The 13,869-nt window shown below is 44.5% G+C and overlaps 1 protein-coding gene across 9 annotated transcripts in view; it reads right to left on the reverse strand.

The window, feature by feature from the left end:
• LOC129751920 (ras-like GTP-binding protein RhoL) overlaps window positions 1-13,869 on the reverse strand; it is a 50,011-nt gene that overhangs the window by 2,894 nt on the left and 33,248 nt on the right. The gene's annotated exons all lie outside the window — the stretch shown is intronic.

Raw genomic sequence — 13,869 nt, forward strand, 5'->3', positions numbered from 1 at the left:
GGCTGTCGTGTCTGGTCCGCAGGCGGCAAGCATGTTACCGCGTACCCCTTCGAACCTCGGACAGTTGAACACTACGTGCTCTGGTTTCTCTACTGTGTCACCGCAGGTTGGGCAGAATGGCGAGGCCACGTGATTTTCAAGGTTTTTTTGTGCGCGAGATGATGCGATGCGAAAGGCAAAATTAAAACGAGATACGCGGAGTCCAATGGGGTTAAATTGAGTACCACGTCATGACATCATCGAAAACCAGTCCGAGTTCCGCTCCAGGCAGTGTTGAAATTTGCAGTCGGTTCCAGCCCAGGCGAAACTGATTTAAAAGTTAAAATCCTGAATTAGAGTTCAAGCTCACGGTCAGGTAGAATAAGATAAACTCCTGAATCGAAGAAAAGCTCACGGTCAGGTGAAGAGAACATAAAAATGGCAAATTCCTGAACTCAGATTAAGGCAACAAATAAAAAAAAGTTAGTGAAAAAAAATCAATGGATAAGAAGAGAGAAAGTTGCAAAATAAAGCAAATGAAACAAAAAAAAGTTTGTTGAGCAGTAGGAAAACGGAGTATGAATTGCTGAGATGAACGCGAAATAACGAACTAATAGGAGATGTGAAGAAAGATAAAAGAAAAAAAGTTGAAAAAAGTAAGGAGGCAATTTTTTCCGGGAATTTAACATCAAGGTCATTCTTCCCAATTCCAGTAAGGAGGCAAGTATGACTTGAATACAGAAATAACTAAAACAGAAAGTATAATGAAAAATGAAAATCAATCTAGAAAGACAGACTTATAAAAGAAGTGAACAAGTTATCTGACATGAAAAATGTGTTAGATTAGGTAATTTTTTTTAAGGGAGGATTGGATTGGATCTTTCAAAAGAAAATAAATAAAAAGGAATGAAATATGAAGGATATTGGAGGTTTATGGCCATAGATCGAACTACCAAGAGAAGACTACTGGTATATTTAACAGGTTTATTAAGACTAACTTTTACTTGAACTGATCGTTTTTTAAATAGCTAAATTTACAGGTAACTATGGTAATTTCGGTTGTTTATTATTTTCCCGATTGCTCAGTTTTCCACCGTTATCTCCAACACACCTCCTCGATGGAAGTACTGAGGCTGCTTCTCGGAATTGCTTCAGTTTTGTTGCTTGTAGGGGCTTCGTTAACATATCTGCGATCATCTCTCCAGTAGTCGGGCAGTAGGTTGGGATGATGGTTCCATTTTGCTGCATTTCCCGGACGAAATGATGTTTGGTTTCGATATGCTTGGAGCGACGACCAATACCAGGGGCTATCAGTTGTTTGATGCTGGATTGATTGTCCTCCTTCACGTTCAGCGGTAAGTCCACCTTGACAGCAAAATCACCCAGCAAGCGCAATAGCCAGGCAATTTCTTGGCAACATTCAGCCAAAGCGACGTGTTCTGCTTCCGTACTGCTCAAAGTCACACAAGATTGTTTCTTCGAATTTTTTCACCTCTACAAAAGCAGAGTTTCCTATTCATAACCTTTTGTAAAAATTTTGAAAGACTAACATAGCCAGAGGGGCACAAATGAAAAAAATGAGGATTCTAGATTATTAATGTATAGAACCATAAACTGAAAACAATGAATTACTAACTACCCAACAAGAAAGTCTTGAATTGTATTTTCTTAGAAGGAGTTATTATTCACTTATGTCCTTTTGACTGTGAAAGCCAGTTTTGGTTTCTCCGGTGATCATTTTGATCAAACCCAAGTAAACCACACAGTTTTCAGTTCAAGAGTTTCGATTATGCGTGATGAACGTTCAAAGGAAAGTTATAGCCATTCACTGGCTGAAGGGGTCTAGTGAAAAAAATGTGGTTGAAGTTCTGTTAAAAATGGATCCGAAGCTTTCGAGATTAACATTGAAAAATAAATTAATTATTTAAATTAATTTGGTGGATCATACAGTGGAAAGGTTGTTGAAATATTTACAATATGATTCTACATTTCCGGAAAAAATGCTTCAACTGACTTTCAAATGGGGAGCATATGGTAGCTCAAACCACAGCAGGTATAAATTTATTTTGAACGAACCTTTATCTTTTAATGTTCAAATTATTTCAATATAGAATTAATCAATCATTCACTGACGAAGATGATGAAGGAGACATGCGTGAATACAGCGATTCACACATTTTCGCGGTTTCTCTTGTTCCGTTACGTCTCGTAGATAAATGTAATGGGATACAAAACATTATCTGGAGTAACGATTGCCCATCTTCAGTGAGTTTGTGCAGACCTATTAGGCTCATTTTTGCTAAGGAAAGTGCAGATCTAACAAGATTCGTTGGAAATGTTCATGAAGATCGCAGATCGTCTTTGTATGGACAAACCCACTTGGAGAGTCAGGAAAACCATTATAGAAATGAATGAACGGCGTCAAAGTCTTCGGAACATACTAAAAGAACAACTGAACTTATGTATTGATGAGCCTAGGGTCACCGGTGGGAATTCCAATACAGGAAATATTGCCAGGAAATTCTTCGAGAAACGGATTGAAGTTGCACAAATTACGGGACTGAATGTTCAGCTTTTGGAAAAGTTTACGTGATTTTAACTATTATCAACAGTAGCTCGTTTGAAGGGTCTGCTGAAGAAACTCGGGTGCTTTATAACAATTTATATAGCTGGTATCCCGTTTCTCCAACCGTACACAAATTGTTAGTGCATGGAGCAGCAGTCATAAAACATCATATTTTACCCATAGGCATGTATTCGGAAGAAGCTGGTGAAACAAGAAACAGAAGTTTACGAAGATTTCGAGGAAACCACTCCAGAAAGTTCGATCGTGTGGTTAGTCTGGAGGATGTTTTTAAAAGACTCCTCCTGACATCAGATCCGTACTTCTCCCTATTCAATAGAAAATGTATGAAATATTCAAAAATCAGCCTTCCTGAATGCAGCCGTTATTTGATCTGTGACCCCTAACGCGTTTTTTATTAGTTTCATTATTGCTAGAATATAAGTGTTTTTTTTTTGTTTTCTATGAATTTTTTATTGATTTCTCAAATAAACTTTTTTTCCGTTTTTCCGTTTCTGTTAAATATAATGATGATGTAGATGTTACGATGTGTACGGTTATTCCTCACGCAGCCAAAAGTAGTCAAAAATCATAAATAAAGGTTATATGAAAAATGGCAATTTTGGTCAAGTTCAAATGTAAATAAAAAGCTTTAAACAAAAAACACCTCTCCAGTTTTTTGATATGATGTAGATTTTAACATGTTCTTTCAAACGAATTAAAGTTTGAATTTTTTGGTTTGCTCCATTTGAAGTTATGGCTCATACAAAACGGCCATTTTTTAACACAAAATTTATGATAACTGCGAATCAAAAGCAGATATTAGAAATCTGTTTTCTACAAAAGACGCGCATAATGATTTGCTAAATACTTGCCGAACACATGATTTTGATAAGTTGATACCTAACAAAGTTATAACAAAAAAACTTGTTTTTGTAGGACCACCCTAACTTGTACACGAAAAGTCATCATAAAACCTAAACATTAATAGATAGACATTCAAAGTCTTCTACAAAGTTTCATCAATTATGTTGTTCTACATAATTGCTGAACATAATACAGCACTATCTCCTTACAGTAAAAAAATAATTTTCGTATCTAAGGAGTTTTATGAACCACCCTAAAAATGTTTCATTCAAAAATAGCGCCTTGTGATGTTGTACAACTTTGTCTTGGACACCAAATGTCTTAAACCTAAGGCAAGAGCGCAAATAATTGTTTCCCGCTAAATTTCATTTCTGGACCACTGTGCACTGGCCTCACTCCTTTCGTGGATCTTTCGGACCTCCGGACTTGGATTGGGGATTGCAGCTCCTCACTGCTGATATAATCGAGGCTGCTATCCAAAAGCTCCTCCTCAATCAATGTAGACTCTGGATCCAACTCAGTTTCGGTCTACAAAGATTCTGGATTTTCGGATTCTTTTTCTTGATTTGGTGCCAGTGGAGAGAAATGTTCCACTATCTGCGATGGTTGAGCCAACTTAATTCCGGAACCACTGTTCAGGAAACGAGCATCACGACTGACAACGAATTTATCAGTCACAGGATCGATGAACCGATAGGCTTTGTGTTGATCGGAGTAGCCTACCAATATCATTTTCGTTGCTTTCGGTTTCAGTTTGCTTCAGGTTTGATCTGGAACATGGACGAACGCAGGACTTCCAAACAACTGCAAGCGTACGGCGTTTTCGAAATGGACCTTGTCGGCAGACTGTATTTACAGAACGCAGTTGCCACCAGTTCATTGTTACGCCAAATCAAACACTCACTTCCGGAAAACTCCACTTCGGCACCTTTTTCAGTCAGCTTGCTTACGGACACCAGATTCGATTCTAGACCCGGTACTTGGACCTTAGGCTAACAACCTACTGTTCCTGATTTATTAATCTGTTACGTAATCCGAAAGACCGACCTGGAACTTTGGCGACGACTTTAAGCATGAAAGCACGGACGCGAAATTGAGCTTGGAACGCTTTAAACCTTGCCCATTAAGGCAATCTGGCTCAACTTGCTAGCCGCCTGAAGCTTGAAATTTTTGGAGTGAGCGAAGTCCGATGGCCCAACACTGGAGAACACACGACACAGTTCGGACACGTGATGCTTTACTCTGGCATACGTGGAGAACACGCTACTCGGGAACGAGGAGTTGGTTTCTGGTTAAGTCCGCAGGCCCATGAGGTCCCATTCGATGGGAACCAGCCAGATTCAGAACACGGGTTAGAAACCTTACAATGGTCCAGTGTTATGCGCCAACTGACGTTGCCGATTTGCAGAAGAAAGAGCAGTTTTACAGTCAATTGAAAAGCGTGGTTGAGAAAGTCCGAACATTCAAATCCCCAGGTGATTTCAACGCAAAGATTGGCTCCAACAATCAGAAACTTAAGCGCATCATGGGGCGCCATGGTCAAGGACAGATGAGCGAAAACAACAACATGATGATCGGTACATCAATCTTCCCCCATCGGTCAGCACATAAGGACACTTTGGGTACCCCGAGATAACCGAACAGAAAATCAAATTGGCCACATCTGCATCAGCCGAAAATGGAGAAGGAGCCTTCTTGATGTCAGCAACAAACGAAGCGCGGACATTGCATCTGACCATCACCTCGTCCTTGGCGAGATACGACTGAGAGTTGCGCGTGTCCAACGACGCGAAGAGAAAGTCAGGGGTTGATACGAAGTTCGTCGGTTGGAGAATCCAGAGAGCATGCGTTGAACAGCCTCGGAATTACCAACAGACGGAACAATCGAGAACAGTGGTATGGAATCCAGAATTTCTATATCACGACCATGAGCCACTCCATAAGGTACTATCGGCCACCCTAATGTAGATAGCTTGGGAAGTTTTTTTTTATCTTAGCCTTTGGGCCGAGAAACTATGCTTGGGTAGTGTTTGAAAATATAAATAACAAAAACTGGCCTCTTTTTTCGGGAAGTTTTTGCGTCTTGCACTCTTTGTCACTGAACTGACTTTCGAACCCAAATGTGCCATTGAACGCACTCGCGCTATGACAGTTGTAGGATTCGGAGATGAGTTCGAATGTAGGTGAGAAGTGAGCTTTGGAGTCTAGGCGGGAAAAATAAAATCGAGTTAGCATTGTAAACAAAACAAAGATAGTGGAATTTCAATTAAAGTAGTTTGGTGATCCGAAGTAAAAAACTAAGGCTAATTAGTGCACAGTGGTTATTGTGAAATTTATATACTTACCCTAAATTTACGTGCTAAGGTAGGCCCAGAATGAAATTGGAATTGTGTAGCATAAATTCTAAATCAAAAATCAATCTCTATCTAGGCAATTGCAAGTACTTATTAGTACGGAAGGGTGCGAAGTAAAACTGCGCAGGAAAGTTGAACCCAGGTATGCTTATTCTTAGATATGAAAAATGATTATTAGTAATGTGCGACCGTTCAATTTAGGTCACAATACCACGCAGCGAAGCGTTTTAAATTCGGAATCGCCAGCTCATACCAAACTCCAACTAAGGTGAGAAATCGATAGAGAAAATTGATTTATCTCTAACCTAGGTCTTTTAAGGTGTAGGGACTAGCGGAAGCGAAAGGCTGAAATCGAGGCAGAATAAAACGGTAGAAAGTTCACTAAACGTAAGATAACAAATTATAATTCAGAATTTTCTATTGTCCCTAATTGTAATTAATACCGTAGGAATTTAAAACGTGTCCCGGTAGAGCTTCGAACGGACAAATAAAAGGGAACGTTACGAATTTGAAAACGAACTTTCATTGTTACCGCGATCCGGAAGTAACAATTTACATTTTAAATTCGTTTACGAAAATGTCCGATTCAGCCAGCACCGCAGCCACTGCTGCCCCAAAAGGTAAGAGCTTAGCGAGTAGTTCCCCTAAGGCGAAAAGTGATACCGCCCCTCAACTCAAGTCCGTTGCTCTTGGCCCTAACACTGAGAACGGCAAATCGAAACCAGGCACGACAAAAACCAAAAAGAAAACCTCTTCCGAAAAACACTACCCTATAGCCAATAACAATACTAGCCATACTTCCTCCGCGAACACGGTCGTTAATGTCGGTCACAGTTGTGGAACCTGTAAGTCGGTCGATAACAGCCGGATGGTTCAGTGCGATGATTGTGATGGATGGAACCATTTTAGTTGTGTGGGAGTGAACCAAAGTGTGGAGAATAAAAAGTGGAATTGTGCTCAGTGCCAGGCGAAGAAAAAGAAGAAGACGGGTGCTACGAAGGTTGCCAGGAACACCGCTGCAGCGAAGAAGGTCGAAAAGTCGAAGCCGGAGAAAACCAGCGACGGGAAGAAGAACAAGACTCCATCTGCGCCAAAAGAGATGGAAGATTCTTTACCGAAGAAACCCGTGGGAACCACAAAACCAACCAAAGCAGCATCTGTTAAGTCTGCGGGATCGAGAAGGTCAGCGAAGGCGCATCTGGAGCTGCAATTGCAGAAACTCGAAGCAGAACAGAAGCTGTTAGAAGAGAAGAGGAAGCTGATGGAGAAACACTTCAGCATTCTGGAGGAGTTGGTCGACCTGGAGGACGAAGAAGACGCTGATGAAGAAGAAGTAGACGCTGATACCAAGGTGCAGAACTGGTTAGGCGCCACTGGTGGAAGGCGCCAAGAAGAAGAAGAGGAATCTCCTAGTGCGGATGAAGAAGAAGAGTGCTCCGATGACGAAGAAGAGGAAGAAGGTGGAGAAATGGATTCCAGCGATGATTCCGAGGAGGAAACGGTGACAGACAGCAGCGATGACTCTAGTGAGGACGAAAAGGGAGGAACTAACGAATCCAGCTTCAATCCGAAGGGTCGTTCTACGCCAGCAAAGAAAGGCGAAAGCAAGCGAAAAGACGCAACCAGTAGCCGGTTAACCTGTAACTTGACGCGCAATCAGCTCGCCGCTCGCCATGTTGTCGCTAAGGACTTGCCGTTGTTCTCAGGGAATCCCGAGGAATGGCCGATGTTTTTCTCCACTTTTGAGAGCACGACCCGGATGTGTGGCTACACAGACGACGAAAACATGATTCGACTGAGGAACTGCCTGAAGGGAGATGCGTTTGCTGCCGTTCGAAGTTTTCTTCTCCATCCGAAGACAGTGAACAGGGCGATGGATGCGCTCAAGTTGAAGTTTGGACAGCCGAGGTTTATCATCGAATCCCTGAAAGACAAGGTTCTTGCCATTCCACCGGTCGACCCTGAGTCGATGAACGCGATGGTCGATTTCGCGCTGGACGTCCAGAACCTGACAGTGACGATCGACGCCTGTGGTCGGAAGGAGCTCAAGCAGGATGCTTCGTTGCTGAACTCACTGGTTTCCAAGCTTCCGGGACCAATGCAACTACAGTGGGCGAAACACTCCAGAAGTATTCGGAAGGTCAACCTGAAGACGTTCGGCAAGTGGATCTACGAAATAGGCGAAGACGCCTGTCTGGTTTCGAAGCCGCGTCAGACCAAAGCATCGTCTCACAACCAGGAGCCACGCAGGAGAACTAAGGCATACGTGAATGCTCACGTTGAGCACCAAGGGGAGTACCACGCTCATTTGCCAAGAGGTAGTACATCATCAGCCGGTGCCAGAAGAGCCTACCCCACAGCGTGCATTGTCTGTAGGGGATCTTGTGCATCTCTTGCGAACTGCCAAGGCTTTCGGGAGTTGTCATACGATGGGCGGTGGGCAATCACACGCGAAGCCAAGATGTGCCGGAAATGCCTGAAGCGCCACAGAGGAGGATGTGTGTCCAGGAACTGCGGAGTCAACGGATGCACATGCAAACATCACCCATTGCTGCACAAGCAGCTAAACCCAGAGTCCGCACCTATGCAGCCAAACTCAGAGTCTACGCCCATCCAGACTGGAGACAACGCGCAACGGGAAGAGCGGTCCTGCAACACTCACCTGTCCGGGTCCAGCGCTGTCCTGTTTCGCTATGTTCCAGTCGTGGTGCATGGAAACGGGATTGTGATCCAATGCTACGCCTTCTTGGATGACGGATCCTCGCTAACGCTTATGGACCAAGACCTAGCAGATGAGCTGAACCTAAAAGGAGAACTTCGTCCCTTGGGCCTCAAGTGGACTGGAGGCACATATCGAACAGAGGACAACAGTCAAATCGTCAGTTTAGATGTGTCCGGACTTAAAGGAAAGCGGTATCACCTGGAGGATGTAAGGACAGTGGAGGAGCTGCAACTGCCGTCTCAAACGCTCGACGTGAAGCAGCTTAAAAAAGATAACCCCTACCTACGAGGAATTCCCGTGGATTCGTACACCGATATCCGACCTCGTCTGCTCATTGGAGTGCAACACGCGAACGCGACGCTGGTTAGAAAAAGTCGAGAGGGCGAATCTGGTCAACCGATTGCAGTTAAGACCAACCTGGGATGGACGATCTACGGAGGAGTGCCGATGGGAGAGTCGCATAGTATGGTGCACTATACGTACCACGTTTATGCCTGTGACAACCAGACGGAAGATGACGCTGATGAGAAACTGGATCGCGCGGTGAAGGATTTCTTCTCTGTTGAGAGTTTAGGAATAACTACCCCCACAAAGACGATGCGCTCCGCCGACGATGAGAGGGCCCTCAAACTACTACGTGAGCTAACCAAATTCGATGGCGAGAGATATTCAACCGGCCTACTCTGGAGATACAACATCACGCATCTGCCAGACAGCAAACCGATGGCGCTGAAGCGGTTCTTGAATCTCGAGCGACGTATGGCGAAAGACCCGGAGCTGAGGGAAGTACTGCAGCAGAAACTGGCTGATTACGTCGCTAAGGGCTATGTTCGGAAGCTGGCAAAGGAGGAGCTGGAGGAAAATCACGAGCGCGCCTGGTACTTACCAGTTTTTCCGGTCATCAACCCCAATAAGCCAGGAAAAGTTCGACTCGTCTGGGACGCCGCAGCAACAACGCGTGAAGTTTCGCTGAACTCTTTACTACTCACGGGACCGGATCTGACCACTCCGCTGGTCACCGTGCTCTTCAAATTTCGCGAACATCGATTTGGTATTTGTGGCGACATCAGGGAAATGTTCCACCAGGTTGGAATTAGAGGCGAAGACCAGCATAGCCAGCGATTTCTGTGGCGAGATGAGGGAGAGCTAGGTGAACCCGGTGTTTACGTTATGCAGGTGATGACGTTCGGGGCGTGCTGTTCTCCATCAAGTGCACAGTACGTGAAGAACATGAACGCGGAACGTTTCAGCGAGCAATTCCCAGCGGCCTCTGCGGCCATAGTGCAGTGTACGTATGTCGACGACATGTTGTGTAGCACAGAGACCGAAGAGGAGGCGATTGAGTTGGCGAAGACTGTTTGGGACATCAACAATCGAGGCGGGTTTGAAATCCGTAATTGGATGTCCAACTCCGTTGGCATACTGTCAGCGCTTCGTGGAGATTCCTGTGCAGAGAAAAGCCTCGACCTGTCATCCAGCCTAGCGACCGAGAAAGTATTGGGGATGTGGTGGTGTACTAAGACCGACTGTTTCACTTACAAAATCAACTGGGATCGGCTAGGACGTGAGCTGCTGGAAGGCAATCGTTGCCCTACGAAACGTGAGGTACTCCGCACCCTGATGACCATCTACGATCCTCTAGGTCTCATCGCGCACTTCCTAATGTTTCTCAAGGTACTGCTACAGGAGATCTGGCGGACCCGAGTAGGCTGGGACGAAAACATCGACGATAAGTGCTTCGAAAAGTGGCGAAAATGGCTGCATCTTCTTCCGGACGTTGAGAACGTCAGTATTCCACGGTGCTACAGGATGTCTTCATCGATCGGTCATCACACCGAGATCCAGTTGCACACCTTTGTCGACGCGAGTGAAAATGGCACGGCGGCAGCTGTCTATCTCCGATTCGTGGAAGGCGACAACATCGAATGCAGTCTCGTCACCGCTAAGAGTCGTGTAGCACCACTCAAGTATCTCTCGATTCCGAGGCTCGAACTTCAAGCGGCAGTAATTGGAGCCAGATTAGCAGCGTTTGTGATGCAGGGACTATCGATCAAGGTTGCCCGTCGAGTTTTTTGGTCAGACTCCCGCAACGTTATCGCCTGGATACGTGCCGACCACCGCAAATACAACGCATTCGTCGCCGCGAGAGTCAGCGAAATCCTAGATCTCACGAGCGTATCGAGCTGGAAGTGGGTCCCAACAAAGTGGAACGTAGCAGACGAAGGCACGAAGTGGCAGTGTCAACCCTCTCTGACGAACGACAGCAGATGGTTCAAAGCACCAGAGTTCCTGTGGCAAGCAGAAAAGGAATGGCCAGATACCCCGGAAAAACTGACGGAACCGGTGGAAGAGCTGCGAGCGTGCGTCAACGCGCACTTCCAAACGAAAAGCGAGATTATCCCCGTTAAAGATTTCTCAACCTGGAGACGATTGGTCAACACAACCGCCTACGTTTTCCGGTATCTACGCCAGCTTCGACCGAAGAAATTCACCCGCACCATCGAAATCCTTTCGAGCGAGGAGATACACCAAGCTGAAGACTACCTTCTCCGCACAGCACAGCAAGACGTCTTCCAAACCGAGCTTAACATTCTCCGACGCGACGACCGCAACGCAACGATTCCCAAGCAAAGTCAGCTGTACAAGCTCAACCCGTTCATCGATGAAAAAGGATTGCTGCGCATGCACGGCAGGACTGGAGCGTGCAAGTTTCTAGCAGTGGAAATCGCCAACCCTATTATTCTTCCGCGTGACCATCCGATAACGAATCTCATCGTTGAAAGCTACCACCAGAAGTTTCATCATCAAAACCACGAGTCAGTCATCAACGAAGTTCGCCAGAAATACTGCATCAGTTGTCTACGCAGAGTATACGCCAAGGTCAGGTCCAACTGTCAACGCTGCAAGCTGCGGGAAGCTCGTCCGCGTCCTCCAGCAATGGCTGACCTACCAAAGTGTCGACTAGCAGCTTTCGTTCGACCGTTTACACACACCGGCATCGATTATTTTGGACCGATGGAAGTGGCTATAGGGAGAAGGGTTGAAAAAAGGTGGGGGGTTCTATTGACTTGTCTCACTATTCGCGGGGTCTACCTTGATTTAGCTAGCTCTCTAACAACAAGCTCGTGCATAATGGTGATCCGCAACTTCATTGTGCGACGAGGAACACCTTCCGTTTTCTACAGCGACAGGGGGACTAACTTCATCGGAGCCGATCGAGAGTTGAAGCAAGCCCTGCAGGACATCGACCAGCACAAGATGGCTCAGGAGTTTGTTTCGGCGACAACCACTTGGTGTTTTAATCCATCGGCAGCTCCCCATATGGGGGGGAGCTGGGAACGACTCGTGCAGTCCGTCAAGCGCACCTTAGTGGAACTGCAGCTACCCCATCGCCCGAAGGAGGAAGAACTGAGGAGTGCTCTGGTCGAGATTGAAGGCATCATCAACGCACGGCCGCTTACCCATGTACCCATCGAAGACGAGGCCGCACCAGCGCTCACACCGAACCATTGGTTGCTGGGCAGTTCCGACGGATTCAAACCATGGACCGAACTGGAAGTCAACTCCATCGCTTTGAGTCGAGGTTGGCATCTATCGCAGCAGATCGCGAACCACTTCTGGAAAAGATGGCTGCGGGAGTACCTGCCGGAGATCACCAGGCGTTCCAAGTGGCATCAAAACGTACCACCGATCAAAGAAGGTGACATCGTGGTCATCGTCGACTCGGAGCTGCCTAGGAATTGCTGGCCCAAAGGACGAGTTATCGGAACGGTAAACCGAGACGGGCAGGTGCGTACCGTAACAATTAAGACGGCGAAAGGCGTCTACGAGAGACCGGCGGTAAAGGTTGCAGTGATAGACGTAAGAGCTAAGGAGGAGTTTGCTGACTCAGAGGCGGAGTCAGCAAACTAGGGGGGAGTGTCACTGAACTGACTTTCGAACCCAAATGTGCCATTGAACGCACTCGCGCTATGACAGTTGTAGGATTCGGAGATGAGTTCGAATGTAGGTGAGAAGTGAGCTTTGGAGTCTAGGCGGGAAAAATAAAATCGAGTTAGCATTGTAAACAAAACAAAGGTAGTGGAATTTCAATTAAAGTAGTTTGGTGATCCGAAGTAAAAAACTAAGGCTAATTAGTGCACAGTGGTTATTGTGAAATTTATATACTTACCCTAAATTTACGTGCTAAGGTAGGCCCAGAATGAAATTGGAATTGTGTAGCATAAATTCTAAATCAAAAATCAATCTCTATCTAGGCAATTGCAAGTACTTATTAGTACACTGCAAAAAATCCACACATTGGCGCTATGTGTGGACCTATATAGATTTTTGCAATGTGACACACATTTGAAAATCATATGCCTGCATTTCATATTCATATGCGACACATAAAAATTACAAAATCACACACATAGATGTGATAAGTATACTACATGCGTATGTAAACGCCTTAAAATAGGCATCGATTTAGTTTTATGCATATGCATAACTTAAGGCGATTTATTATTAGGATTCGGAGCTTTTAGAGATCTATTAGTTTCGCTTTGCAATCGTGTTTTTTTTTAATTTTTATTCATTACAAATTGAATCTAACTTTAAAACATTATCTCAGACTTATCTTCATTTCCGGCATCCTAATGGCAACTGATAAGCTTCGTTTCCTGTTCATAATGTGGCAGATTGCTTCGAAATTTTTCACGCCTTCTAATTATTTTGGATCCATGAACGAAAACTACAAAGTAGAGGATTGCTTATTTTCACCAACTAGTATTAGAAACCCTGCAAATGAAAACGTGTTTTGAGAAAACCTGTTAAATCTTTTTGCAATAAACGCAATAAACTTACCTCTGCATCAATTTTCACGGAAAAGCCGACTGTTCCGATCGCAATGATATCATTCCAACAACGATGTGACCAATCGTTAAATACCTATGGTCAAAATAGATTAAAGCACATAAACTTATTCAAAAACAAATATAACTTACTTAATTCTTGGTTTATATCCATTGTTGGCACGGACACCCCAACTTTTACATCAGGGTAGCCATTTTGAAGAAGTGAAAATTTTCAAAGACGAAAATCATAAATTTTATGTGTCAAGAACTAATGAACTTTATAATCTCCTCATAAATGTCATGTGTGACATATAAAAATCATATGATTTGAATAAAATCTATGTTCAGAGCAATTTTGATACCGTATGTGTGGGGAAATATATATCCAAAGTGTGGATTTTTTGCAGTGTACGGAAGGGTGCGAAGTAAAACTGCGCAGGAAAGTTGAACCCAGGTATGCTTATTCTTAGATATGAAAAATGATTATTAGTAATGTGCGACCGTTCAATTTAGGTCACAATACCACGCAGCGAAGCGTTTTAAATTCGG

Source organism: Uranotaenia lowii, chromosome 3 (assembly GCF_029784155.1).
Source record: "Uranotaenia lowii strain MFRU-FL chromosome 3, ASM2978415v1, whole genome shotgun sequence".
Lineage (NCBI taxonomy): Eukaryota > Metazoa > Arthropoda > Insecta > Diptera > Culicidae > Uranotaenia > Uranotaenia lowii.